Source organism: Phyllobates terribilis, unplaced genomic scaffold (assembly GCF_046119375.1).
Source record: "Phyllobates terribilis strain yellow unplaced genomic scaffold, ASM4611937v1 Scaffold_971__1_contigs__length_502685, whole genome shotgun sequence".
Lineage (NCBI taxonomy): Eukaryota > Metazoa > Chordata > Amphibia > Anura > Dendrobatidae > Phyllobates > Phyllobates terribilis.
Window position 1 is genome coordinate 103,656 of NW_027363731.1, and position 24,208 is coordinate 127,863.

The 24,208-nt window shown below is 41.9% G+C and overlaps 14 non-coding genes across 14 annotated transcripts; all 14 read right to left on the minus strand.

The window, feature by feature from the left end:
- Window positions 1–1,371: 1,371 nt before the first annotated feature.
- On the minus strand, window positions 1,372–1,443 carry TRNAE-CUC (transfer RNA glutamic acid (anticodon CUC)). Its single transcript has one exon. It is a non-coding gene; the product is annotated as a tRNA-Glu (tRNA).
- Window positions 1,444–3,061: 1,618 nt separating this feature from the next.
- TRNAE-CUC (transfer RNA glutamic acid (anticodon CUC)) lies at window positions 3,062–3,133 on the minus strand. Its single transcript has one exon. It is a non-coding gene; the product is annotated as a tRNA-Glu (tRNA).
- A 1,618-nt stretch (window positions 3,134–4,751) lies between these two features.
- Window positions 4,752–4,823, minus strand: TRNAE-CUC (transfer RNA glutamic acid (anticodon CUC)). The gene has a single exon. It is a non-coding gene; the product is annotated as a tRNA-Glu (tRNA).
- Window positions 4,824–6,441: 1,618 nt separating this feature from the next.
- Window positions 6,442–6,513, minus strand: TRNAE-CUC (transfer RNA glutamic acid (anticodon CUC)). The gene has a single exon. It is a non-coding gene; the product is annotated as a tRNA-Glu (tRNA).
- A 1,618-nt stretch (window positions 6,514–8,131) lies between these two features.
- On the minus strand, window positions 8,132–8,203 carry TRNAE-CUC (transfer RNA glutamic acid (anticodon CUC)). Its single transcript has one exon. It is a non-coding gene; the product is annotated as a tRNA-Glu (tRNA).
- A 1,617-nt stretch (window positions 8,204–9,820) lies between these two features.
- Window positions 9,821–9,892, minus strand: TRNAE-CUC (transfer RNA glutamic acid (anticodon CUC)). Its single transcript has one exon. It is a non-coding gene; the product is annotated as a tRNA-Glu (tRNA).
- Window positions 9,893–11,511: 1,619 nt separating this feature from the next.
- On the minus strand, window positions 11,512–11,583 carry TRNAE-CUC (transfer RNA glutamic acid (anticodon CUC)). Its single transcript has one exon. It is a non-coding gene; the product is annotated as a tRNA-Glu (tRNA).
- A 1,618-nt stretch (window positions 11,584–13,201) lies between these two features.
- Window positions 13,202–13,273, minus strand: TRNAE-CUC (transfer RNA glutamic acid (anticodon CUC)). Its single transcript has one exon. It is a non-coding gene; the product is annotated as a tRNA-Glu (tRNA).
- Window positions 13,274–14,891: 1,618 nt separating this feature from the next.
- Window positions 14,892–14,963, minus strand: TRNAE-CUC (transfer RNA glutamic acid (anticodon CUC)). The gene has a single exon. It is a non-coding gene; the product is annotated as a tRNA-Glu (tRNA).
- A 1,617-nt stretch (window positions 14,964–16,580) lies between these two features.
- On the minus strand, window positions 16,581–16,652 carry TRNAE-CUC (transfer RNA glutamic acid (anticodon CUC)). Its single transcript has one exon. It is a non-coding gene; the product is annotated as a tRNA-Glu (tRNA).
- A 1,618-nt stretch (window positions 16,653–18,270) lies between these two features.
- TRNAE-CUC (transfer RNA glutamic acid (anticodon CUC)) lies at window positions 18,271–18,342 on the minus strand. Its single transcript has one exon. It is a non-coding gene; the product is annotated as a tRNA-Glu (tRNA).
- A 1,619-nt stretch (window positions 18,343–19,961) lies between these two features.
- Window positions 19,962–20,033, minus strand: TRNAE-CUC (transfer RNA glutamic acid (anticodon CUC)). The gene has a single exon. It is a non-coding gene; the product is annotated as a tRNA-Glu (tRNA).
- A 1,618-nt stretch (window positions 20,034–21,651) lies between these two features.
- Window positions 21,652–21,723, minus strand: TRNAE-CUC (transfer RNA glutamic acid (anticodon CUC)). The gene has a single exon. It is a non-coding gene; the product is annotated as a tRNA-Glu (tRNA).
- A 1,618-nt stretch (window positions 21,724–23,341) lies between these two features.
- Window positions 23,342–23,413, minus strand: TRNAE-CUC (transfer RNA glutamic acid (anticodon CUC)). Its single transcript has one exon. It is a non-coding gene; the product is annotated as a tRNA-Glu (tRNA).
- Between the last annotated feature and the right edge of the window lie 795 nt (window positions 23,414–24,208).

Consider the following 24,208-nt stretch of genomic DNA (forward strand, 5'->3'; position numbering starts at 1 on the left):
GGGAATCCAAATAACTTACAGGACCCATGAGTTGTTGAGTCTCTTGACACTTTGGTGTAAAAAGGGGTGGTTGAGAATGAGTTGAGCTACGAATCCAAATTGAATCTTGCGTGAAGGGTCAGAATGAAGTGCCAAAACGCGGGCGTTCAGCATTTTTGCCTGAAAAAAACAAATCCTACCTGAAATACGTTTGTTTTAAAAACACACGTCAGTCTTTGAATGTTGGCAACGGTGTAGAAAAGGATGTGTTTCCATACCGGGAGTCGAACCCAGGCCACCTGGGTGAAAACCAGGAATCCTAAGCGCTAGACCATACGGGAGAAGATGTACTGCCAGCTCACTTACAATATGAAAAAAAAGAGGTGTACTGCTTTGCACAAGCAACTTCCGCAGATTATTACATGCATCTTGCCTCGTTAGCGCAGCAGGTAGCGCGTCAGTCTCGTAATCTGAAGGTCGTGAGTTCGATTCTCACATGGGGCACTGGTACCTTGTTTCCGTAACTGATTTTGCCACTATCTTGGCTAGAGAGTCACAGCTCTTTTCCATTCAGTAACAAAACATCACCAATTGATGGAAGGGGAGCTCCAATGACAGACAGGGATAAAGGCTTGTTGAGTCCCTTAACACCCAGGAATTAAAAGTGAGAGATATGAATGGTTTGAGATATGACATCAAATAAGCTTTTGTGCAAATAAATATCCAAAAAACCTGGTGGTCTGCATTTTTGGCTGCAAAGAGCAGTTCCAACCTAAACTGATTCTGTCTGCAAGGCACGTGTCGGCTTTGGAATGTGGACACTAGTCCCAAAAAAAAGTCTCTCCCATAGCAGGAATTGAACCAGTCAACCAGGAATACTAACTAAGTCTTTCTCCACATGGTGTAAGCAGTACAGTAAACAGCAAGACAGGTGTAAAAAAAAAAAAAAAAGAGTGTTTTGCTTTGAATACAAAACATAAACATTACAAGAGCTAAAACACGCTACATGGTCAAGGTTTTTGGCACGTCAGTTGAATAATTTGAAGATCACGAGTTTTTTGCTCACAAGTGCCATCCTCCTTTTCTCAAGAGATTTTGTAACTAACTCTGAACTTTCCAATTCAGTTCTAAACTGTTTCCGATTAGAAAGAACATGGGAGCCCTAATGACTGACAGGACACATGGCTTGTTGAGTCCCTTGACACTTTTGTGTAAAACTGTGTAGTTGAAAAAGGCTTAAGCTATGAAACAAAAGGAAATCTTTTGCAAAAGTCATAATGCATCGCCAATGTTAAGTATTTTTGTTGCAAAGTGAAAATCTACCAGAAACATTTTTGATTGAAAAACACGCGTCAGTCTTTGAATGGTGGCAGTAGCTAAGATAAAGGTGCATTCCCATACCGGGAGTCGAACCCGGGCCACCTGGGTGAGAACCAGGAATCCTAACCGCTAGACCATATGGGAAAAGATGCGCTAACGTCTCAGTGACATTATGAAAAAAATAAGTTTTCTGCTATGCACAATAAACTTCTGCAGATCTGCAGGTGCAACTTGCTTCGTTAGCGCAGTAGGTAGTGCGTCAGTCTCGTAATCTGAAGGTTGTGAGTTTGAGCCTCACACGGGGCACTGTTCCCTCCTTTTCTCGAGAGATTTTGTCACCAACTTATAACTTTTCCATTCAATTCTACAACGTTTTCCATTAGAAAGGAAATGGGAATCCAAATAACTTACCGGACCCATGAGTTGTTGAGTCTCTTGACACTTTGGTGTAAAAAGGGGTGGTTGAGAATGAGTTGAGCTACGAATCCAAATTGAATCTTGCGTGAAGGGTCAGAATGAAGTGCCAAAACGCGGGCGTTCAGCATTTTTGCCTGAAAAAAACAAATCCTACCTGAAATACGTTTGTTTTAAAAACACACGTCAGTCTTTGAATGTTGGCAACGGTATAGAAAAGGATGTGTTTCCATACCGGGAGTCGAACCCAGGCCACCTGGGTGAAAACCAGGAATCCTAAGCGCTAGACCATATGGGAGAAGATGTACTGCCAGCTCACTTACAATATGAAAAAAAAGAGGTGTACTGCTTTGCACAAGCAACTTCCGCAGATTATTACATGCATCTTGCCTCGTTAGCGCAGCAGGTAGCGCGTCAGTCTCGTAATCTGAAGGTCGTGAGTTCGATTCTCACATGGGGCACTGGTACCTTGTTTCCGTAACTGATTTTGCCACTATCTTGGCTAGAGAGTCACAGCTCTTTTCCATTCAGTAACAAAACATCACCAATTGATGGAAGGGGAGCTCCAATGACAGACAGGGATAAAGGCTTGTTGAGTCCCTTAACACCCAGGAATTAAAAGTGAGAGATATGAATGGTTTGAGATATGACATCAAATAAGCTTTTGTGCAAATAAATATCCAAAAAACCTGGTGGTCTGCATTTTTGGCTGCAAAGAGCAGTTCCAACCTAAACTGATTCTGTCTGCAAGGCACGTGTCGGCTTTGGAATGTGGACACTAGTCCCAAAAAAAAGTCTCTCCCATAGCAGGAATTGAACCAGTCAACCAGGAATACTAACTAAGTCTTTCTCCACATGGTGTAAGCAGTACAGTAAACAGCAAGACAGGTGTAAAAAAAAAAAAAAAGAGTGTTTTGCTTTGAATACAAAACATAAACATTACAAGAGCTAAAACACGCTACATGGTCAAGGTTTTTGGCACGTCAGTTGAATAATTTGAAGATCACGAGTTTTTTCCTCACAAGTGCCATCCTCCTTTTCTCAAGAGATTTTGTCACTAACTCTGAACTTTCCAATTCAGTTCTAAACTGTTTCCGATTAGAAAGAACATGGGAGCCCTAATGACTGACAGGACACATGGCTTGTTGAGTCCCTTGACACTTTTGTGTAAAACTGTGTAGTTGAAAAAGGCTTAAGCTATGAAACAAAAGGAAATCTTTTGCAAAAGTCATAATGCATCGCCAATGTTAAGTATTTTTGTTGCAAAGTGAAAATCTACCAGAAACATTTTTGATTGAAAAACACGCGTCAGTCTTTGAATGGTGGCAGTAGCTAAGATAAAGGTGCATTCCCATACCGGGAGTCGAACCCGGGCCACCTGGGTGAGAACCAGGAATCCTAACCGCTAGACCATATGGGAAAAGATGCGCTAACGTCTCAGTGACATTATGAAAAAAATAAGTTTTCTGCTATGCACAATAAACTTCTGCAGATCTGCAGGTGCAACTTGCTTCGTTAGCGCAGTAGGTAGTGCGTCAGTCTCGTAATCTGAAGGTTGTGAGTTTGAGCCTCACACGGGGCACTGTTCCCTCCTTTTCTCGAGAGATTTTGTCACCAACTTATAACTTTTCCATTCAATTCTACAACGTTTTCCATTAGAAAGGAAATGGGAATCCAAATAACTTACAGGACCCATGAGTTGTTGAGTCTCTTGACACTTTGGTGTAAAAAGGGGTGGTTGAGAATGAGTTGAGCTACGAATCCAAATTGAATCTTGCGTGAAGGGTCAGAATGAAGTGCCAAAACGCGGGCGTTCAGCATTTTTGCCTGAAAAAAACAAATCCTACCTGAAATACGTTTGTTTTAAAAACACACGTCAGTCTTTGAATGTTGGCAACGGTGTAGAAAAGGATGTGTTTCCATACCGGGAGTCGAACCCGGCCACCTGGGTGAAAACCAGGAATCCTAAGCGCTAGACCATACGGGAGAAGATGTACTGCCAGCTCACTTACAATATGAAAAAAAAGAGGTGTACTGCTTTGCACAAGCAACTTCCGCAGATTATTACATGCATCTTGCCTCGTTAGCGCAGCAGGTAGCGCGTCAGTCTCGTAATCTGAAGGTCGTGAGTTCGATTCTCACATGGGGCACTGGTACCTTGTTTCCGTAACTGATTTTGCCACTATCTTGGCTAGAGAGTCACAGCTCTTTTCCATTCAGTAACAAAACATCACCAATTGATGGAAGGGGAGCTCCAATGACAGACAGGGATAAAGGCTTGTTGAGTCCCTTAACACCCAGGAATTAAAAGTGAGAGATATGAATGGTTTGAGATATGACATCAAATAAGCTTTTGTGCAAATAAATATCCAAAAAACCTGGTGGTCTGCATTTTTGGCTGCAAAGAGCAGTTCCAACCTAAACTGATTCTGTCTGCAAGGCACGTGTCGGCTTTGGAATGTGGACACTAGTCCCAAAAAAAAGTCTCTCCCATAGCAGGAATTGAACCAGTCAACCAGGAATACTAACTAAGTCTTTCTCCACATGGTGTAAGCAGTACAGTAAACAGCAAGACAGGTGTAAAAAAAAAAAAAAAAGAGTGTTTTGCTTTGAATACAAAACATAAACATTACAAGAGCTAAAACACGCTACATGGTCAAGGTTTTTGGCACGTCAGTTGAATAATTTGAAGATCACGAGTTTTTTGCTCACAAGTGCCATCCTCCTTTTCTCAAGAGATTTTGTAACTAACTCTGAACTTTCCAATTCAGTTCTAAACTGTTTCCGATTAGAAAGAACATGGGAGCCCTAATGACTGACAGGACACATGGCTTGTTGAGTCCCTTGACACTTTTGTGTAAAACTGTGTAGTTGAAAAAGGCTTAAGCTATGAAACAAAAGGAAATCTTTTGCAAAAGTCATAATGCATCGCCAATGTTAAGTATTTTTGTTGCAAAGTGAAAATCTACCAGAAACATTTTTGATTGAAAAACACGCGTCAGTCTTTGAATGGTGGCAGTAGCTAAGATAAAGGTGCATTCCCATACCGGGAGTCGAACCCGGGCCACCTGGGTGAGAACCAGGAATCCTAACCGCTAGACCATATGGGAAAAGATGCGCTAACGTCTCAGTGACATTATGAAAAAAATAAGTTTTCTGCTATGCACAATAAACTTCTGCAGATCTGCAGGTGCAACTTGCTTCGTTAGCGCAGTAGGTAGTGCGTCAGTCTCGTAATCTGAAGGTTGTGAGTTTGAGCCTCACACGGGGCACTGTTCCCTCCTTTTCTCGAGAGATTTTGTCACCAACTTATAACTTTTCCATTCAATTCTACAACGTTTTCCATTAGAAAGGAAATGGGAATCCAAATAACTTACAGGACCCATGAGTTGTTGAGTCTCTTGACACTTTGGTGTAAAAAGGGGTGGTTGAGAATGAGTTGAGCTACGAATCCAAATTGAATCTTGCGTGAAGGGTCAGAATGAAGTGCCAAAACGCGGGCGTTCAGCATTTTTGCCTGAAAAAAACAAATCCTACCTGAAATACGTTTGTTTTAAAAACACACGTCAGTCTTTGAATGTTGGCAACGGTGTAGAAAAGGATGTGTTTCCATACCGGGAGTCGAACCCAGGCCACCTGGGTGAAAACCAGGAATCCTAAGCGCTAGACCATACGGGAGAAGATGTACTGCCAGCTCACTTACAATATGAAAAAAAAGAGGTGTACTGCTTTGCACAAGCAACTTCCGCAGATTATTACATGCATCTTGCCTCGTTAGCGCAGCAGGTAGCGCGTCAGTCTCGTAATCTGAAGGTCGTGAGTTCGATTCTCACATGGGGCACTGGTACCTTGTTTCCGTAACTGATTTTGCCACTATCTTGGCTAGAGAGTCACAGCTCTTTTCCATTCAGTAACAAAACATCACCAATTGATGGAAGGGGAGCTCCAATGACAGACAGGGATAAAGGCTTGTTGAGTCCCTTAACACCCAGGAATTAAAAGTGAGAGATATGAATGGTTTGAGATATGACATCAAATAAGCTTTTGTGCAAATAAATATCCAAAAAACCTGGTGGTCTGCATTTTTGGCTGCAAAGAGCAGTTCCAACCTAAACTGATTCTGTCTGCAAGGCACGTGTCGGCTTTGGAATGTGGACACTAGTCCCAAAAAAAAGTCTCTCCCATAGCAGGAATTGAACCAGTCAACCAGGAATACTAACTAAGTCTTTCTCCACATGGTGTAAGCAGTACAGTAAACAGCAAGACAGGTGTAAAAAAAAAAAAAAAGAGTGTTTTGCTTTGAATACAAAACATAAACATTACAAGAGCTAAAACACGCTACATGGTCAAGGTTTTTGGCACGTCAGTTGAATAATTTGAAGATCACGAGTTTTTTGCTCACAAGTGCCATCCTCCTTTTCTCAAGAGATTTTGTCACTAACTCTGAACTTTCCAATTCAGTTCTAAACTGTTTCCGATTAGAAAGAACATGGGAGCCCTAATGACTGACAGGACACATGGCTTGTTGAGTCCCTTGACACTTTTGTGTAAAACTGTGTAGTTGAAAAAGGCTTAAGCTATGAAACAAAAGGAAATCTTTTGCAAAAGTCATAATGCATCGCCAATGTTAAGTATTTTTGTTGCAAAGTGAAAATCTACCAGAAACATTTTTGATTGAAAAACACGCGTCAGTCTTTGAATGGTTGCAGTAGCTAAGATAAAGGTGCATTCCCATACCGGGAGTCGAACCCGGGCCACCTGGGTGAGAACCAGGAATCCTAACCGCTAGACCATATGGGAAAAGATGCGCTAACGTCTCAGTGACATTATGAAAAAAATAAGTTTTCTGCTATGCACAATAAACTTCTGCAGATCTGCAGGTGCAACTTGCTTCGTTAGCGCAGTAGGTAGTGCGTCAGTCTCGTAATCTGAAGGTTGTGAGTTTGAGCCTCACACGGGGCACTGTTCCCTCCTTTTCTCGAGAGATTTTGTCACCAACTTATAACTTTTCCATTCAATTCTACAACGTTTTCCATTAGAAAGGAAATGGGAATCCAAATAACTTACAGGACCCATGAGTTGTTGAGTCTCTTGACACTTTGGTGTAAAAAGGGGTGGTTGAGAATGAGTTGAGCTACGAATCCAAATTGAATCTTGCGTGAAGGGTCAGAATGAAGTGCCAAAAAGCGGGCGTTCAGCATTTTTGCCTGAAAAAAACAAATCCTACCTGAAATACGTTTGTTTTAAAAACACACGTCAGTCTTTGAATGTTGGCAACGGTGTAGAAAAGGATGTGTTTCCATACCGGGAGTCGAACCCAGGCCACCTGGGTGAAAACCAGGAATCCTAAGCGCTAGACCATACGGGAGAAGATGTACTGCCAGCTCACTTACAATATGAAAAAAAAGAGGTGTACTGCTTTGCACAAGCAACTTCCGCAGATTATTACATGCATCTTGCCTCGTTAGCGCAGCAGGTAGCGCGTCAGTCTCGTAATCTGAAGGTCGTGTGTTCGATTCTCACATGGGGCACTGGTACCTTGTTTCCGTAACTGATTTTGCCACTATCTTGGCTAGAGAGTCACAGCTCTTTTCCATTCAGTAACAAAACATCACCAATTGATGGAAGGGGAGCTCCAATGACAGACAGGGATAAAGGCTTGTTGAGTCCCTTAACACCCAGGAATTAAAAGTGAGAGATATGAATGGTTTGAGATATGACATCAAATAAGCTTTTGTGCAAATAAATATCCAAAAAACCTGGTGGTCTGCATTTTTGGCTGCAAAGAGCAGTTCCAACCTAAACTGATTCTGTCTGCAAGGCACGTGTCGGCTTTGGAATGTGGACACTAGTCCCAAAAAAAAGTCTCTCCCATAGCAGGAATTGAACCAGTCAACCAGGAATACTAACTAAGTCTTTCTCCACATGGTGTAAGCAGTACAGTAAACAGCAAGACAGGTGTAAAAAAAAAAAAAAAGAGTGTTTTGCTTTGAATACAAAACATAAACATTACAAGAGCTAAAACACGCTACATGGTCAAGGTTTTTGGCACGTCAGTTGAATAATTTGAAGATCACGAGTTTTTTGCTCACAAGTGCCATCCTCCTTTTCTCAAGAGATTTTGTCACTAACTCTGAACTTTCCAATTCAGTTCTAAACTGTTTCCGATTAGAAAGAACATGGGAGCCCTAATGACTGACAGGACACATGGCTTGTTGAGTCCCTTGACACTTTTGTGTAAAACTGTGTAGTTGAAAAAGGCTTAAGCTATGAAACAAAAGGAAATCTTTTGCAAAAGTCATAATGCATCGCCAATGTTAAGTATTTTTGTTGCAAAGTGAAAATCTACCAGAAACATTTTTGATTGAAAAACACGCGTCAGTCTTTGAATGGTGGCAGTAGCTAAGATAAAGGTGCATTCCCATACCGGGAGTCGAACCCGGGCCACCTGGGTGAGAACCAGGAATCCTAACCGCTAGACCATATGGGAAAAGATGCGCTAACGTCTCAGTGACATTATGAAAAAAATAAGTTTTCTGCTATGCACAATAAACTTCTGCAGATCTGCAGGTGCAACTTGCTTCGTTAGCGCAGTAGGTAGTGCGTCAGTCTCGTAATCTGAAGGTTGTGAGTTTGAGCCTCACACGGGGCACTGTTCCCTCCTTTTCTCGAGAGATTTTGTCACCAACTTAGAACTTTTCCATTCAATTCTACAACGTTTTCCATTAGAAAGGAAATGGGAATCCAAATAACTTACAGGACCCATGAGTTGTTGAGTCTCTTGACACTTTGGTGTAAAAAGGGGTGGTTGAGAATGAGTTGAGCTACGAATCCAAATTGAATCTTGCGTGAAGGGTCAGAATGAAGTGCCAAAACGCGGGCGTTCAGCATTTTTGCCTGAAAAAAACAAATCCTACCTGAAATACGTTTGTTTTAAAAACACACGACAGTCTTTGAATGTTGGCAACGGTGTAGAAAAGGATGTGTTTCCATACCGGGAGTCGAACCCAGGCCACCTGGGTGAAAACCAGGAATCCTAAGCGCTAGACCATACGGGAGAAGATGTACTGCCAGCTCACTTACAATATGAAAAAAAAGAGGTGTACTGCTTTGCACAAGCAACTTCCGCAGATTATTACATGCATCTTGCCTCGTTAGCGCAGCAGGTAGCGCGTCAGTCTCGTAATCTGAAGGTCGTGAGTTCGATTCTCACATGGGGCACTGGTACCTTGTTTCCGTAACTGATTTTGCCACTATCTTGGCTAGAGAGTCACAGCTCTTTTCCATTCAGTAACAAAACATCACCAATTGATGGAAGGGGAGCTCCAATGACAGACAGGGATAAAGGCTTGTTGAGTCCCTTAACACCCAGGAATTAAAAGTGAGAGATATGAATGGTTTGAGATATGACATCAAATAAGCTTTTGTGCAAATAAATATCCAAAAAACCTGGTGGTCTGCATTTTTGGCTGCAAAGAGCAGTTCCAACCTAAACTGATTCTGTCTGCAAGGCACGTGTCGGCTTTGGAATGTGGACACTAGTCCCAAAAAAAAGTCTCTCCCATAGCAGGAATTGAACCAGTCAACCAGGAATACTAACTAAGTCTTTCTCCACATGGTGTAAGCAGTACAGTAAACAGCAAGACAGGTGTAAAAAAAAAAAAAAGAGTGTTTTGCTTTGAATACAAAACATAAACATTACAAGAGCTAAAACACGCTACATGGTCAAGGTTTTTGGCACGTCAGTTGAATAATTTGAAGATCACGAGTTTTTTGCTCACAAGTGCCATCCTCCTTTTCTCAAGAGATTTTGTCACTAACTCTGAACTTTCCAATTCAGTTCTAAACTGTTTCCGATTAGAAAGAACATGGGAGCCCTAATGACTGACAGGACACATGGCTTGTTGAGTCCCTTGACACTTTTGTGTAAAACTGTGTAGTTGAAAAAGGCTTAAGCTATGAAACAAAAGGAAATCTTTTGCAAAAGTCATAATGCATCGCCAATGTTAAGTATTTTTGTTGCAAAGTGAAAATCTACCAGAAACATTTTTGATTGAAAAACACGCGTCAGTCTTTGAATGGTGGCAGTAGCTAAGATAAAGGTGCATTCCCATACCGGGAGTCGAACCCGGGCCACCTGGGTGAGAACCAGGAATCCTAACCGCTAGACCATATGGGAAAAGATGCGCTAACGTCTCAGTGACATTATGAAAAAAATAAGTTTTCTGCTATGCACAATAAACTTCTGCAGATCTGCAGGTGCAACTTGCTTCGTTAGCGCAGTAGGTAGTGCGTCAGTCTCGTAATCTGAAGGTTGTGAGTTTGAGCCTCACACGGGGCACTGTTCCCTCCTTTTCTCGAGAGATTTTGTCACCAACTTATAACTTTTCCATTCAATTCTACAACGTTTTCCATTAGAAAGGAAATGGGAATCCAAATAACTTACAGGACCCATGAGTTGTTGAGTCTCTTGACACTTTGGTGTAAAAAGGGGTGGTTGAGAATGAGTTGAGCTACGAATCCAAATTGAATCTTGCGTGAAGGGTCAGAATGAAGTGCCAAAACGCGGGCGTTCAGCATTTTTGCCTGAAAAAAACAAATCCTACCTGAAATACGTTTGTTTTAAAAACACACGTCAGTCTTTGAATGTTGGCAACGGTGTAGAAAAGGATGTGTTTCCATACCGGGAGTCGAACCCAGGCCACCTGGGTGAAAACCAGGAATCCTAAGCGCTAGACCATACGGGAGAAGATGTACTGCCAGCTCACTTACAATATGAAAAAAAAGAGGTGTACTGCTTTGCACAAGCAACTTCCGCAGATTATTACATGCATCTTGCCTCGTTAGCGCAGCAGGTAGCGCGTCAGTCTCGTAATCTGAAGGTCGTGAGTTCGATTCTCACATGGGGCACTGGTACCTTGTTTCCGTAACTGATTTTGCCACTATCTTGGCTAGAGAGTCACAGCTCTTTTCCATTCAGTAACAAAACATCACCAATTGATGGAAGGGGAGCTCCAATGACAGACAGGGATAAAGGCTTGTTGAGTCCCTTAACACCCAGGAATTAAAAGTGAGAGATATGAATGGTTTGAGATATGACATCAAATAAGCTTTTGTGCAAATAAATATCCAAAAAACCTGGTGGTCTGCATTTTTGGCTGCAAAGAGCAGTTCCAACCTAAACTGATTCTGTCTGCAAGGCACGTGTCGGCTTTGGAATGTGGACACTAGTCCCAAAAAAAAGTCTCTCCCATAGCAGGAATTGAACCAGTCAACCAGGAATACTAACTAAGTCTTTCTCCACATGGTGTAAGCAGTACAGTAAACAGCAAGACAGGTGTAAAAAAAAAAAAAAAAGAGTGTTTTGCTTTGAATACAAAACATAAACATTACAAGAGCTAAAACACGCTACATGGTCAAGGTTTTTGGCACGTCAGTTGAATAATTTGAAGATCACGAGTTTTTTGCTCACAAGTGCCATCCTCCTTTTCTCAAGAGATTTTGTAACTAACTCTGAACTTTCCAATTCAGTTCTAAACTGTTTCCGATTAGAAAGAACATGGGAGCCCTAATGACTGACAGGACACATGGCTTGTTGAGTCCCTTGACACTTTTGTGTAAAACTGTGTAGTTGAAAAAGGCTTAAGCTATGAAACAAAAGGAAATCTTTTGCAAAAGTCATAATGCATCGCCAATGTTAAGTATTTTTGTTGCAAAGTGAAAATCTACCAGAAACATTTTTGATTGAAAAACACGCGTCAGTCTTTGAATGGTGGCAGTAGCTAAGATAAAGGTGCATTCCCATACCGGGAGTCGAACCCGGGCCACCTGGGTGAGAACCAGGAATCCTAACCGCTAGACCATATGGGAAAAGATGCGCTAACGTCTCAGTGACATTATGAAAAAAATAAGTTTTCTGCTATGCACAATAAACTTCTGCAGATCTGCAGGTGCAACTTGCTTCGTTAGCGCAGTAGGTAGTGCGTCAGTCTCGTAATCTGAAGGTTGTGAGTTTGAGCCTCACACGGGGCACTGTTCCCTCCTTTTCTCGAGAGATTTTGTCACCAACTTATAACTTTTCCATTCAATTCTACAACGTTTTCCATTAGAAAGGAAATGGGAATCCAAATAACTTACAGGACCCATGAGTTGTTGAGTCTCTTGACACTTTGGTGTAAAAAGGGGTGGTTGAGAATGAGTTGAGCTACGAATCCAAATTGAATCTTGCGTGAAGGGTCAGAATGAAGTGCCAAAACGCGGGCGTTCAGCATTTTTGCCTGAAAAAAACAAATCCTACCTGAAATACGTTTGTTTTAAAAACACACGTCAGTCTTTGAATGTTGGCAACGGTGTAGAAAAGGATGTGTTTCCATACCGGGAGTCGAACCCAGGCCACCTGGGTGAAAACCAGGAATCCTAAGCGCTAGACCATACGGGAGAAGATGTACTGCCAGCTCACTTACAATATGAAAAAAAAGAGGTGTACTGCTTTGCACAAGCAACTTCCGCAGATTATTACATGCATCTTGCCTCGTTAGCGCAGCAGGTAGCGCGTCAGTCTCGTAATCTGAAGGTCGTGAGTTCGATTCTCACATGGGGCACTGGTACCTTGTTTCCGTAACTGATTTTGCCACTATCTTGGCTAGAGAGTCACAGCTCTTTTCCATTCAGTAACAAAACATCACCAATTGATGGAAGGGGAGCTCCAATGACAGACAGGGATAAAGGCTTGTTGAGTCCCTTAACACCCAGGAATTAAAAGTGAGAGATATGAATGGTTTGAGATATGACATCAAATAAGCTTTTGTGCAAATAAATATCCAAAAAACCTGGTGGTCTGCATTTTTGGCTGCAAAGAGCAGTTCCAACCTAAACTGATTCTGTCTGCAAGGCACGTGTCGGCTTTGGAATGTGGACACTAGTCCCAAAAAAAAGTCTCTCCCATAGCAGGAACTGAACCAGTCAACCAGGAATACTAACTAAGTCTTTCTCCACATGGTGTAAGCAGTACAGTAAACAGCAAGACAGGTGTAAAAAAAAAAAAAAAGAGTGTTTTGCTTTGAATACAAAACATAAACATTACAAGAGCTAAAACACGCTACATGGTCAAGGTTTTTGGCACGTCAGTTGAATAATTTGAAGATCACGAGTTTTTTGCTCACAAGTGCCATCCTCCTTTTCTCAAGAGATTTTGTCACTAACTCTGAACTTTCCAATTCAGTTCTAAACTGTTTCCGATTAGAAAGAACATGGGAGCCCTAATGACTGACAGGACACATGGCTTGTTGAGTCCCTTGACACTTTTGTGTAAAACTGTGTAGTTGAAAAAGGCTTAAGCTATGAAACAAAAGGAAATCTTTTGCAAAAGTCATAATGCATCGCCAATGTTAAGTATTTTTGTTGCAAAGTGAAAATCTACCAGAAACATTTTTGATTGAAAAACACGCGTCAGTCTTTGAATGGTGGCAGTAGCTAAGATAAAGGTGCATTCCCATACCGGGAGTCGAACCCGGGCCACCTGGGTGAGAACCAGGAATCCTAACCGCTAGACCATATGGGAAAAGATGCGCTAATGTCTCAGTGACATTATGAAAAAAATAAGTTTTCTGCTATGCACAATAAACTTCTGCAGATCTGCAGGTGCAACTTGCTTCGTTAGCGCAGTAGGTAGTGCGTCAGTCTCGTAATCTGAAGGTTGTGAGTTTGAGCCTCACACGGGGCACTGTTCCCTCCTTTTCTCGAGAGATTTTGTCACCAACTTAGAACTTTTCCATTCAATTCTACAACGTTTTCCATTAGAAAGGAAATGGGAATCCAAATAACTTACAGGACCCATGAGTTGTTGAGTCTCTTGACACTTTGGTGTAAAAAGGGGTGGTTGAGAATGAGTTGAGCTACGAATCCAAATTGAATCTTGCGTGAAGGGTCAGAATGAAGTGCCAAAACGCGGGCGTTCAGCATTTTTGCCTGAAAAAAACAAATCCTACCTGAAATACGTTTGTTTTAAAAACACACGTCAGTCTTTGAATGTTGGCAACGGTGTAGAAAAGGATGTGTTTCCATACCGGGAGTCGAACCCAGGCCACCTGGGTGAAAACCAGGAATCCTAAGCGCTAGACCATACGGGAGAAGATGTACTGCCAGCTCACTTACAATATGAAAAAAAAGAGGTGTACTGCTTTGCACAAGCAACTTCCGCAGATTATTACATGCATCTTGCCTCGTTAGCGCAGCAGGTAGCGCGTCAGTCTCGTAATCTGAAGGTCGTGAGTTCGATTCTCACATGGGGCACTGGTACCTTGTTTCCGTAACTGATTTTGCCACTATCTTGGCTAGAGAGTCACAGCTCTTTTCCATTCAGTAACAAAACATCACCAATTGATGGAAGGGGAGCTCCAATGACAGACAGGGATAAAGGCTTGTTGAGTCCCTTAACACCCAGGAATTAAAAGTGAGAGATATGAATGGTTTGAGATATGACATCAAATAAGCTTTTGTGCAAATAAATATCCAAAAAACCTGGTGGTCTGCATTTTTGGCTGCAAAGAGCAGTTCCAACCTAAACTGATTCTGTCTGCAAGGCACGTGTCGGCTTTGGAATGTGGACACTAGTCCCAAAAAAAAGTCTCTCCCATAGCAGGAATTGAACCAGTCAACCAGGAATACTAACTAAGTCTTTCTCCACATGGTGTAAGCAGTACAGTAAACAGCAAGACAGGTGTAAAAAAAAAAAAAAAGAGTGTTTTGCTTTGAATACAAAACATAAACATTACAAGAGCTAAAACACGCTACATGGTCAAGGTTTTTGGCACGTCAGTTGAATAATTTGAAGATCACGAGTTTTTTGCTCACAAGTGCCATCCTCCTTTTCTCAAGAGATTTTGTCACTAACTCTGAACTTTCCAATTCAGTTCTAAACTGTTTCCGATTAGAAAGAACATGGGAGCCCTAATGACTGACAGGACACATGGCTTGTTGAGTCCCTTGACACTTTTGTGTAAAACTGTGTAGTTGAAAAAGGCTTAAGCTATGAAACAAAAGGAAATCTTTTGCAAAAGTCATAATGCATCGCCAATGTTAAGTATTTTTGTTGCAAAGTGAAAATCTACCAGAAACATTTTTGATTGAAAAACACGCGTCAGTCTTTGAATGGTGGCAGTAGCTAAGATAAAGGTGCATTCCCATACCGGGAGTCGAACCCGGGCCACCTGGGTGAGAACCAGGAATCCTAACCGCTAGACCATATGGGAAAAGATGCGCTAACGTCTCAGTGACATTATGAAAAAAATAAGTTTTCTGCTATGCACAATAAACTTCTGCAGATCTGCAGGTGCAACTTGCTTCGTTAGCGCAGTAGGTAGTGCGTCAGTCTCGTAATCTGAAGGTTGTGAGTTTGAGCCTCACACGGGGCACTGTTCCCTCCTTTTCTCGAGAGATTTTGTCACCAACTTATAACTTTTCCATTCAATTCTACAACGTTTTCCATTAGAAAGGAAATGGGAATCCAAATAACTTACAGGACCCATGAGTTGTTGAGTCTCTTGACACTTTGGTGTAAAAAGGGGTGGTTGAGAATGAGTTGAGCTACGAATCCAAATTGAATCTTGCGTGAAGGGTCAGAATGAAGTGCCAAAACGCGGGCGTTCAGCATTTTTGCCTGAAAAAAACAAATCCTACCTGAAATACGTTTGTTTTAAAAACACACGACAGTCTTTGAATGTTGGCAACGGTGTAGAAAAGGATGTGTTTCCATACCGGGAGTCGAACCCAGGCCACCTGGGTGAAAACCAGGAATCCTAAGCGCTAGACCATACGGGAGAAGATGTACTGCCAGCTCACTTACAATATGAAAAAAAAGAGGTGTACTGCTTTGCACAAGCAACTTCCGCAGATTATTACATGCATCTTGCCTCGTTAGCGCAGCAGGTAGCGCGTCAGTCTCGTAATCTGAAGGTCGTGAGTTCGATTCTCACATGGGGCACTGGTACCTTGTTTCCGTAACTGATTTTGCCACTATCTTGGCTAGAGAGTCACAGCTCTTTTCCATTCAGTAACAAAACATCACCAATTGATGGAAGGGGAGCTCCAATGACAGACAGGGATAAAGGCTTGTTGAGTCCCTTAACACCCAGGAATTAAAAGTGAGAGATATGAATGGTTTGAGATATGACATCAAATAAGCTTTTGTGCAAATAAATATCCAAAAAACCTGGTGGTCTGCATTTTTGGCTGCAAAGAGCAGTTCCAACCTAAACTGATTCTGTCTGCAAGGCACGTGTCGGCTTTGGAATGTGGACACTAGTCCCAAAAAAAAGTCTCTCCCATAGCAGGAATTGAACCAGTCAACCAGGAATACTAACTAAGTCTTTCTCCACATGGTGTAAGCAGTACAGTAAACAGCAAGACAGGTGTAAAAAAAAAAAAAAGAGTGTTTTGCTTTGAATACAAAACATAAACATTACAAGAGCTAAAACACGCTACATGGTCAAGGTTTTTGGCACGTCAGTTGAATAATTTGAAGATCACGAGTTTTTTGCTCACAAGTGCCATCCTCCTTTTCTCAAGAGATTTTGTCACTAACTCTGAACTTTCCAATTCAGTTCTAAACTGTTTCCGATTAGAAAGAACATGGGAGCCCTAATGACTGACAGGACACATGGCTTGTTGAGTCCCTTGACACTTTTGTGTAAAACTGTGTAGTTGAAAAAGGCTTAAGCTATGAAACAAAAGGAAATCTTTTGCAAAAGTCATAATGCATCGCCAATGTTAAGTATTTTTGTTGCAAAGTGAAAATCTACCAGAAACATTTTTGATTGAAAAACACGCTTCAGTCTTTGAATGGTGGCAGTAGCTAAGATAAAGGTGCATTCCCATACCGGGAGTCGAACCCGGGCCACCTGGGTGAGAACCAGGAATCCTAACCGCTAGACCATATGGGAAAAGATGCGCTAACGTCTCAGTGACATTATGAAAAAAATAAGTTTTCTGCTATGCACAATAAACTTCTGCAGATCTGCAGGTGCAACTTGCTTCGTTAGCGCAGTAGGTAGTGCGTCAGTCTCGTAATCTGAAGGTTGTGAGTTTGAGCCTCACACGGGGCACTGTTCCCTCCTTTTCTCGAGAGATTTTGTCACCAACTTATAACTTTTCCATTCAATTCTACAACGTTTTCCATTAGAAAGGAAATGGGAATCCAAATAACTTACAGGACCCATGAGTTGTTGAGTCTCTTGACACTTTGGTGTAAAAAGGGGTGGTTGAGAATGAGTTGAGCTACGAATCCAAATTGAATCTTGCGTGAAGGGTCAGAATGAAGTGCCAAAACGCGGGCGTTCAGCATTTTTGCCTGAAAAAAACAAATCCTACCTGAAATACGTTTGTTTTAAAAACACACGTCAGTCTTTGAATGTTGGCAACGGTGTAGAAAAGGATGTGTTTCCATACCGGGAGTCGAACCCAGGCCACCTGGGTGAAAACCAGGAATCCTAAGCGCTAGACCATACGGGAGAAGATGTACTGCCAGCTCACTTACAATATGAAAAAAAAGAGGTGTACTGCTTTGCACAAGCAACTTCCGCAGATTATTACATGCATCTTGCCTCGTTAGCGCAGCAGGTAGCGCGTCAGTCTCGTAATCTGAAGGTCGTGAGTTCGATTCTCACATGGGGCACTGGTACCTTGTTTCCGTAACTGATTTTGCCACTATCTTGGCTAGAGAGTCACAGCTCTTTTCCATTCAGTAACAAAACATCACCAATTGATGGAAGGGGAGCTCCAATGACAGACAGGGATAAAGGCTTGTTGAGTCCGTTAACACCCAGGAATTAAAAGTGAGAGATATGAATGGTTTGAGATATGACATCAAATAAGCTTTTGTGCAAATAAATATCCAAAAAACCTGGTGGTCTGCATTTTTGGCTGCAAAGAGCAGTTCCAACCTAAACTGATTCTGTCTGCAAGGCACGTGTCGGCTTTGGAATGTGGACACTAGTCCCAAAAAAAAGTCTCTCCCATAGCAGGAACTGAACCAGTCAACCAGGAATACTAACTAAGTCTTTCTCCACATGGTGTAAGCAGTACAGTAAACAGCAAGACAGGTGTAAAAAAAAAAAAAAAGAGTGTTTTGCTTTGAATACAAAACATAAACATTACAAGAGCTAAAACACGCTACATGGTCAAGGTTTTTGGCACGTCAGTTGAATAATTTGAAGATCACGAGTTTTTTGCTCACAAGTGCCATCCTCCTTTTCTCAAGAGATTTTGTCACTAACTCTGAACTTTCCAATTCAGTTCTAAACTGTTTCCGATTAGAAAGAACATGGGAGCCCTAATGACTGACAGGACACATGGCTTGTTGAGTCCCTTGACACTTTTGTGTAAAACTGTGTAGTTGAAAAAGGCTTAAGCTATGAAACAAAAGGAAATCTTTTGCAAAAGTCATAATGCATCGCCAATGTTAAGTATTTTTGTTGCAAAGTGAAAATCTACCAGAAACATTTTTGATTGAAAAACACGCGTCAGTCTTTGAATGGTGGCAGTAGCTAAGATAAAGGTGCATTCCCATACCGGGAGTCGAACCCGGGCCACCTGGGTGAGAACCAGGAATCCTAACCGCTAGACCATATGGGAAAAGATGCGCTAATGTCTCAGTGACATTATGAAAAAAATAAGTTTTCTGCTATGCACAATAAACTTCTGCAGATCTGCAGGTGCAACTTGCTTCGTTAGCGCAGTAGGTAGTGCGTCAGTCTCGTAATCTGAAGGTTGTGAGTTTGAGCCTCACACGGGGCACTGTTCCCTCCTTTTATCGAGAGATTTTGTCACCAACTTAGAACTTTTCCATTCAATTCTACAACGTTTTCCATTAGAAAGGAAATGGGAATCCAAATAACTTACAGGACCCATGAGTTGTTGAGTCTCTTGACACTTTGGTGTAAAAAGGGGTGGTTGAGAATGAGTTGAGCTACGAATCCAAATTGAATCTTGCGTGAAGGGTCAGAATGAAGTGCCAAAACGCGGGCGTTCAGCATTTTTGCCTGAAAAAAACAAATCCTACCTGAAATACGTTTGTTTTAAAAACACACGTCAGTCTTTGAATGTTGGCAACGGTGTAGAAAAGGATGTGTTTCCATACCGGGAGTCGAACCCAGGCCACCTGGGTGAAAACCAGGAATCCTAAGCGCTAGACCATACGGGAGAAGATGTACTGCCAGCTCACTTACAATATGAAAAAAAAGAGGTGTACTGCTTTGCACAAGCAACTTCCGCAGATTATTACATGCATCTTGCCTCGTTAGCGCAGCAGGTAGCGCGTCAGTCTCGTAATCTGAAGGTCGTGAGTTCGATTCTCACATGGGGCACTGGTACCTTGTTTCCGTAACTGATTTTGCCACTATCTTGGCTAGAGAGTCACAGCTCTTTTCCATTCAGTAACAAAACATCACCAATTGATGGAAGGGGAGCTCCAATGACAGACAGGGATAAAGGCTTGTTGAGTCCGTTAACACCCAGGAATTAAAAGTGAGAGATATGAATGGTTTGAGATATGACATCAAATAAGCTTTTGTGCAAATAAATATCCAAAAAACCTGGTGGTCTGCATTTTTGGCTGCAAAGAGCAGTTCCAACCTAAACTGATTCTGTCTGCAAGGCACGTGTCGGCTTTGGAATGTGGACACTAGTCCCAAAAAAAAGTCTCTCCCATAGCAGGAATTGAACCAGTCAACCAGGAATACTAACTAAGTCTTTCTCCACATGGTGTAAGCAGTACAGTAAACAGCAAGACAGGTGTAAAAAAAAAAAAAAAAGAGTGTTTTGCTTTGAATACAAAACATAAACATTACAAGAGCTAAAACACGCTACATGGTCAAGGTTTTTGGCACGTCAGTTGAATAATTTGAAGATCACGAGTTTTTTGCTCACAAGTGCCATCCTCCTTTTCTCAAGAGATTTTGTAACTAACTCTGAACTTTCCAATTCAGTTCTAAACTGTTTCCGATTAGAAAGAACATGGGAGCCCTAATGACTGACAGGACACATGGCTTGTTGAGTCCCTTGACACTTTTGTGTAAAACTGTGTAGTTGAAAAAGGCTTAAGCTATGAAACAAAAGGAAATCTTTTGCAAAAGTCATAATGCATCGCCAATGTTAAGTATTTTTGTTGCAAAGTGAAAATCTACCAGAAACATTTTTGATTGAAAAACACGCGTCAGTCTTTGAATGGTGGCAGTAGCTAAGATAAAGGTGCATTCCCATACCGGGAGTCGAACCCGGGCCACCTGGGTGAGAACCAGGAATCCTAACCGCTAGACCATATGGGAAAAGATGCGCTAACGTCTCAGTGACATTATGAAAAAAATAAGTTTTCTGCTATGCACAATAAACTTCTGCAGATCTGCAGGTGCAACTTGCTTCGTTAGCGCAGTAGGTAGTGCGTCAGTCTCGTAATCTGAAGGTTGTGAGTTTGAGCCTCACACGGGGCACTGTTCCCTCCTTTTCTCGAGAGATTTTGTCACCAACTTATAACTTTTCCATTCAATTCTACAACGTTTTCCATTAGAAAGGAAATGGGAATCCAAATAACTTACAGGACCCATGAGTTGTTGAGTCTCTTGACACTTTGGTGTAAAAAGGGGTGGTTGAGAATGAGTTGAGCTACGAATCCAAATTGAATCTTGCGTGAAGGGTCAGAATGAAGTGCCAAAACGCGGGCGTTCAGCATTTTTGCCTGAAAAAAACAAATCCTACCTGAAATACGTTTGTTTTAAAAACACACGTCAGTCTTTGAATGTTGGCAACGGTGTAGAAAAGGATGTGTTTCCATACCGGGAGTCGAACCCAGGCCACCTGGGTGAAAACCAGGAATCCTAAGCGCTAGACCATACGGGAGAAGATGTACTGCCAGCTCACTTACAATATGAAAAAAAAGAGGTGTACTGCTTTGCACAAGCAACTTCCGCAGATTATTACATGCATCTTGCCTCGTTAGCGCAGCAGGTAGCGCGTCAGTCTCGTAATCTGAAGGTCGTGAGTTCGATTCTCACATGGGGCACTGGTACCTTGTTTCCGTAACTGATTTTGCCACTATCTTGGCTAGAGAGTCACAGCTCTTTTCCATTCAGTAACAAAACATCACCAATTGATGGAAGGGGAGCTCCAATGACAGACAGGGATAAAGGCTTGTTGAGTCCCTTAACACCCAGGAATTAAAAGTGAGAGATATGAATGGTTTGAGATATGACATCAAATAAGCTTTTGTGCAAATAAATATCCAAAAAACCTGGTGGTCTGCATTTTTGGCTGCAAAGAGCAGTTCCAACCTAAACTGATTCTGTCTGCAAGGCACGTGTCGGCTTTGGAATGTGGACACTAGTCCCAAAAAAAAGTCTCTCCCATAGCAGGAACTGAACCAGTCAACCAGGAATACTAACTAAGTCTTTCTCCACATGGTGTAAGCAGTACAGTAAACAGCAAGACAGGTGTAAAAAAAAAAAAAAAGAGTGTTTTGCTTTGAATACAAAACATAAACATTACAAGAGCTAAAACACGCTACATGGTCAAGGTTTTTGGCACGTCAGTTGAATAATTTGAAGATCACGAGTTTTTTGCTCACAAGTGCCATCCTCCTTTTCTCAAGAGATTTTGTCACTAACTCTGAACTTTCCAATTCAGTTCTAAACTGTTTCCGATTAGAAAGAACATGGGAGCCCTAATGACTGACAGGACACATGGCTTGTTGAGTCCCTTGACACTTTTGTGTAAAACTGTGTAGTTGAAAAAGGCTTAAGCTATGAAACAAAAGGAAATCTTTTGCAAAAGTCATAATGCATCGCCAATGTTAAGTATTTTTGTTGCAAAGTGAAAATCTACCAGAAACATTTTTGATTGAAAAACACGCGTCAGTCTTTGAATGGTGGCAGTAGCTAAGATAAAGGTGCATTCCCATACCGGGAGTCGAACCCGGGCCACCTGGGTGAGAACCAGGAATCCTAACCGCTAGACCATATGGGAAAAGATGCGCTAATGTCTCAGTGACATTATGAAAAAAATAAGTTTTCTGCTATGCACAATAAACTTCTGCAGATCTGCAGGTGCAACTTGCTTCGTTAGCGCAGTAGGTAGTGCGTCAGTCTCGTAATCTGAAGGTTGTGAGTTTGAGCCTCACACGGGGCACTGTTCCCTCCTTTTCTCGAGAGATTTTGTCACCAACTTAGAACTTTTCCATTCAATTCTACAACGTTTTCCATTAGAAAGGAAATGGGAATCCAAATAACTTACAGGACCCATGAGTTGTTGAGTCTCTTGACACTTTGGTGTAAAAAGGGGTGGTTGAGAATGAGTTGAGCTACGAATCCAAATTGAATCTTGCGTGAAGGGTCAGAATGAAGTGCCAAAACGCGGGCGTTCAGCATTTTTGCCTGAAAAAAACAAATCCTACCTGAAATACGTTTGTTTTAAAAACACACGTCAGTCTTTGAATGTTGGCAACGGTGTAGAAAAGGATGTGTTTCCATACCGGGAGTCGAACCCAGGCCACCTGGGTGAAAACCAGGAATCCTAAGCGCTAGACCATACGGGAGAAGATGTACTGCCAGCTCACTTACAATATGAAAAAAAAGAGGTGTACTGCTTTGCACAAGCAACTTCCGCAGATTATTACATGCATCTTGCCTCGTTAGCGCAGCAGGTAGCGCGTCAGTCTCGTAATCTGAAGGTCGTGAGTTCGATTCTCACATGGGGCACTGGTACCTTGTTTCCGTAACTGATTTTGCCACTATCTTGGCTAGAGAGTCACAGCTCTTTTCCATTCAGTAACAAAACATCACCAATTGATGGAAGGGGAGCTCCAATGACAGACAGGGATAAAGGCTTGTTGAGTCCCTTAACACCCAGGAATTAAAAGTGAGAGATATGAATGGTTTGAGATATGACATCAAATAAGCTTTTGTGCAAATAAATATCCAAAAAACCTGGTGGTCTGCATTTTTGGCTGCAAAGAGCAGTTCCAACCTAAACTGATTCTGTCTGCAAGGCACGTGTCGGCTTTGGAATGTGGACACTAGTCCCAAAAAAAAGTCTCTCCCATAGCAGGAATTGAACCAGTCAACCAGGAATACTAACTAAGTCTTTCTCCACATGGTGTAAGCAGTACAGTAAACAGCAAGACAGGTGTAAAAAAAAAAAAAAAGAGTGTTTTGCTTTGAATACAAAACATAAACATTACAAGAGCTAAAACACGCTACATGGTCAAGGTTTTTGGCACGTCAGTTGAATAATTTGAAGATCACGAGTTTTTTGCTCACAAGTGCCATCCTCCTTTTCTCAAGAGATTTTGTCACTAACTCTGAACTTTCCAATTCAGTTCTAAACTGTTTCCGATTAGAAAGAACATGGGAGCCCTAATGACTGACAGGACACATGGCTTGTTGAGTCCCTTGACACTTTTGTGTAAAACTGTGTAGTTGAAAAAGGCTTAAGCTATGAAACAAAAGGAAATCTTTTGCAAAAGTCATAATGCATCGCCAATGTTAAGTATTTTTGTTGCAAAGTGAAAATCTACCAGAAACATTTTTGATTGAAAAACACGCGTCAGTCTTTGAATGGTGGCAGTAGCTAAGATAAAGGTGCATTCCCATACCGGGAGTCGAACCCGGGCCACCTGGGTGAGAACCAGGAATCCTAACCGCTAGACCATATGGGAAAAGATGCGCTAACGTCTCAGTGACATTATGAAAAAAATAAGTTTTCTGCTATGCACAATAAACTTCTGCAGATCTGCAGGTGCAACTTGCTTCGTTAGCGCAGTAGGTAGTGCGTCAGTCTCGTAATCTGAAGGTTGTGAGTTTGAGCCTCACACGGGGCACTGTTCCCTCCTTTTCTCGAGAGATTTTGTCACCAACTTAGAACTTTTCCATTCAATTCTACAACGTTTTCCATTAGAAAGGAAATGGGAATCCAAATAACTTACAGGACCCATGAGTTGTTGAGTCTCTTGACACTTTGGTGTAAAAAGGGGTGGTTGAGAATGAGTTGAGCTACGAATCCAAATTGAATCTTGCGTGAAGGGTCAGAATGAAGTGCCAAAACGCGGGCGTTCAGCATTTTTGCCTGAAAAAAACAAATCCTACCTGAAATACGTTTGTTTTAAAAACACACGACAGTCTTTGAATGTTGGCAACGGTGTAGAAAAGGATGTGTTTCCATACCGGGAGTCGAACCCAGGCCACCTGGGTGAAAACCAGGAATCCTAAGCGCTAGACCATACGGGAGAAGATGTACTGCCAGCTCACTTACAATATGAAAAAAAAGAGGTGTACTGCTTTGCACAAGCAACTTCCGCAGATTATTACATGCATCTTGCCTCGTTAGCGCAGCAGGTAGCGCGTCAGTCTCGTAATCTGAAGGTCGTGAGTTCGATTCTCACATGGGGCACTGGTACCTTGTTTCCGTAACTGATTTTGCCACTATCTTGGCTAGAGAGTCACAGCTCTTTTCC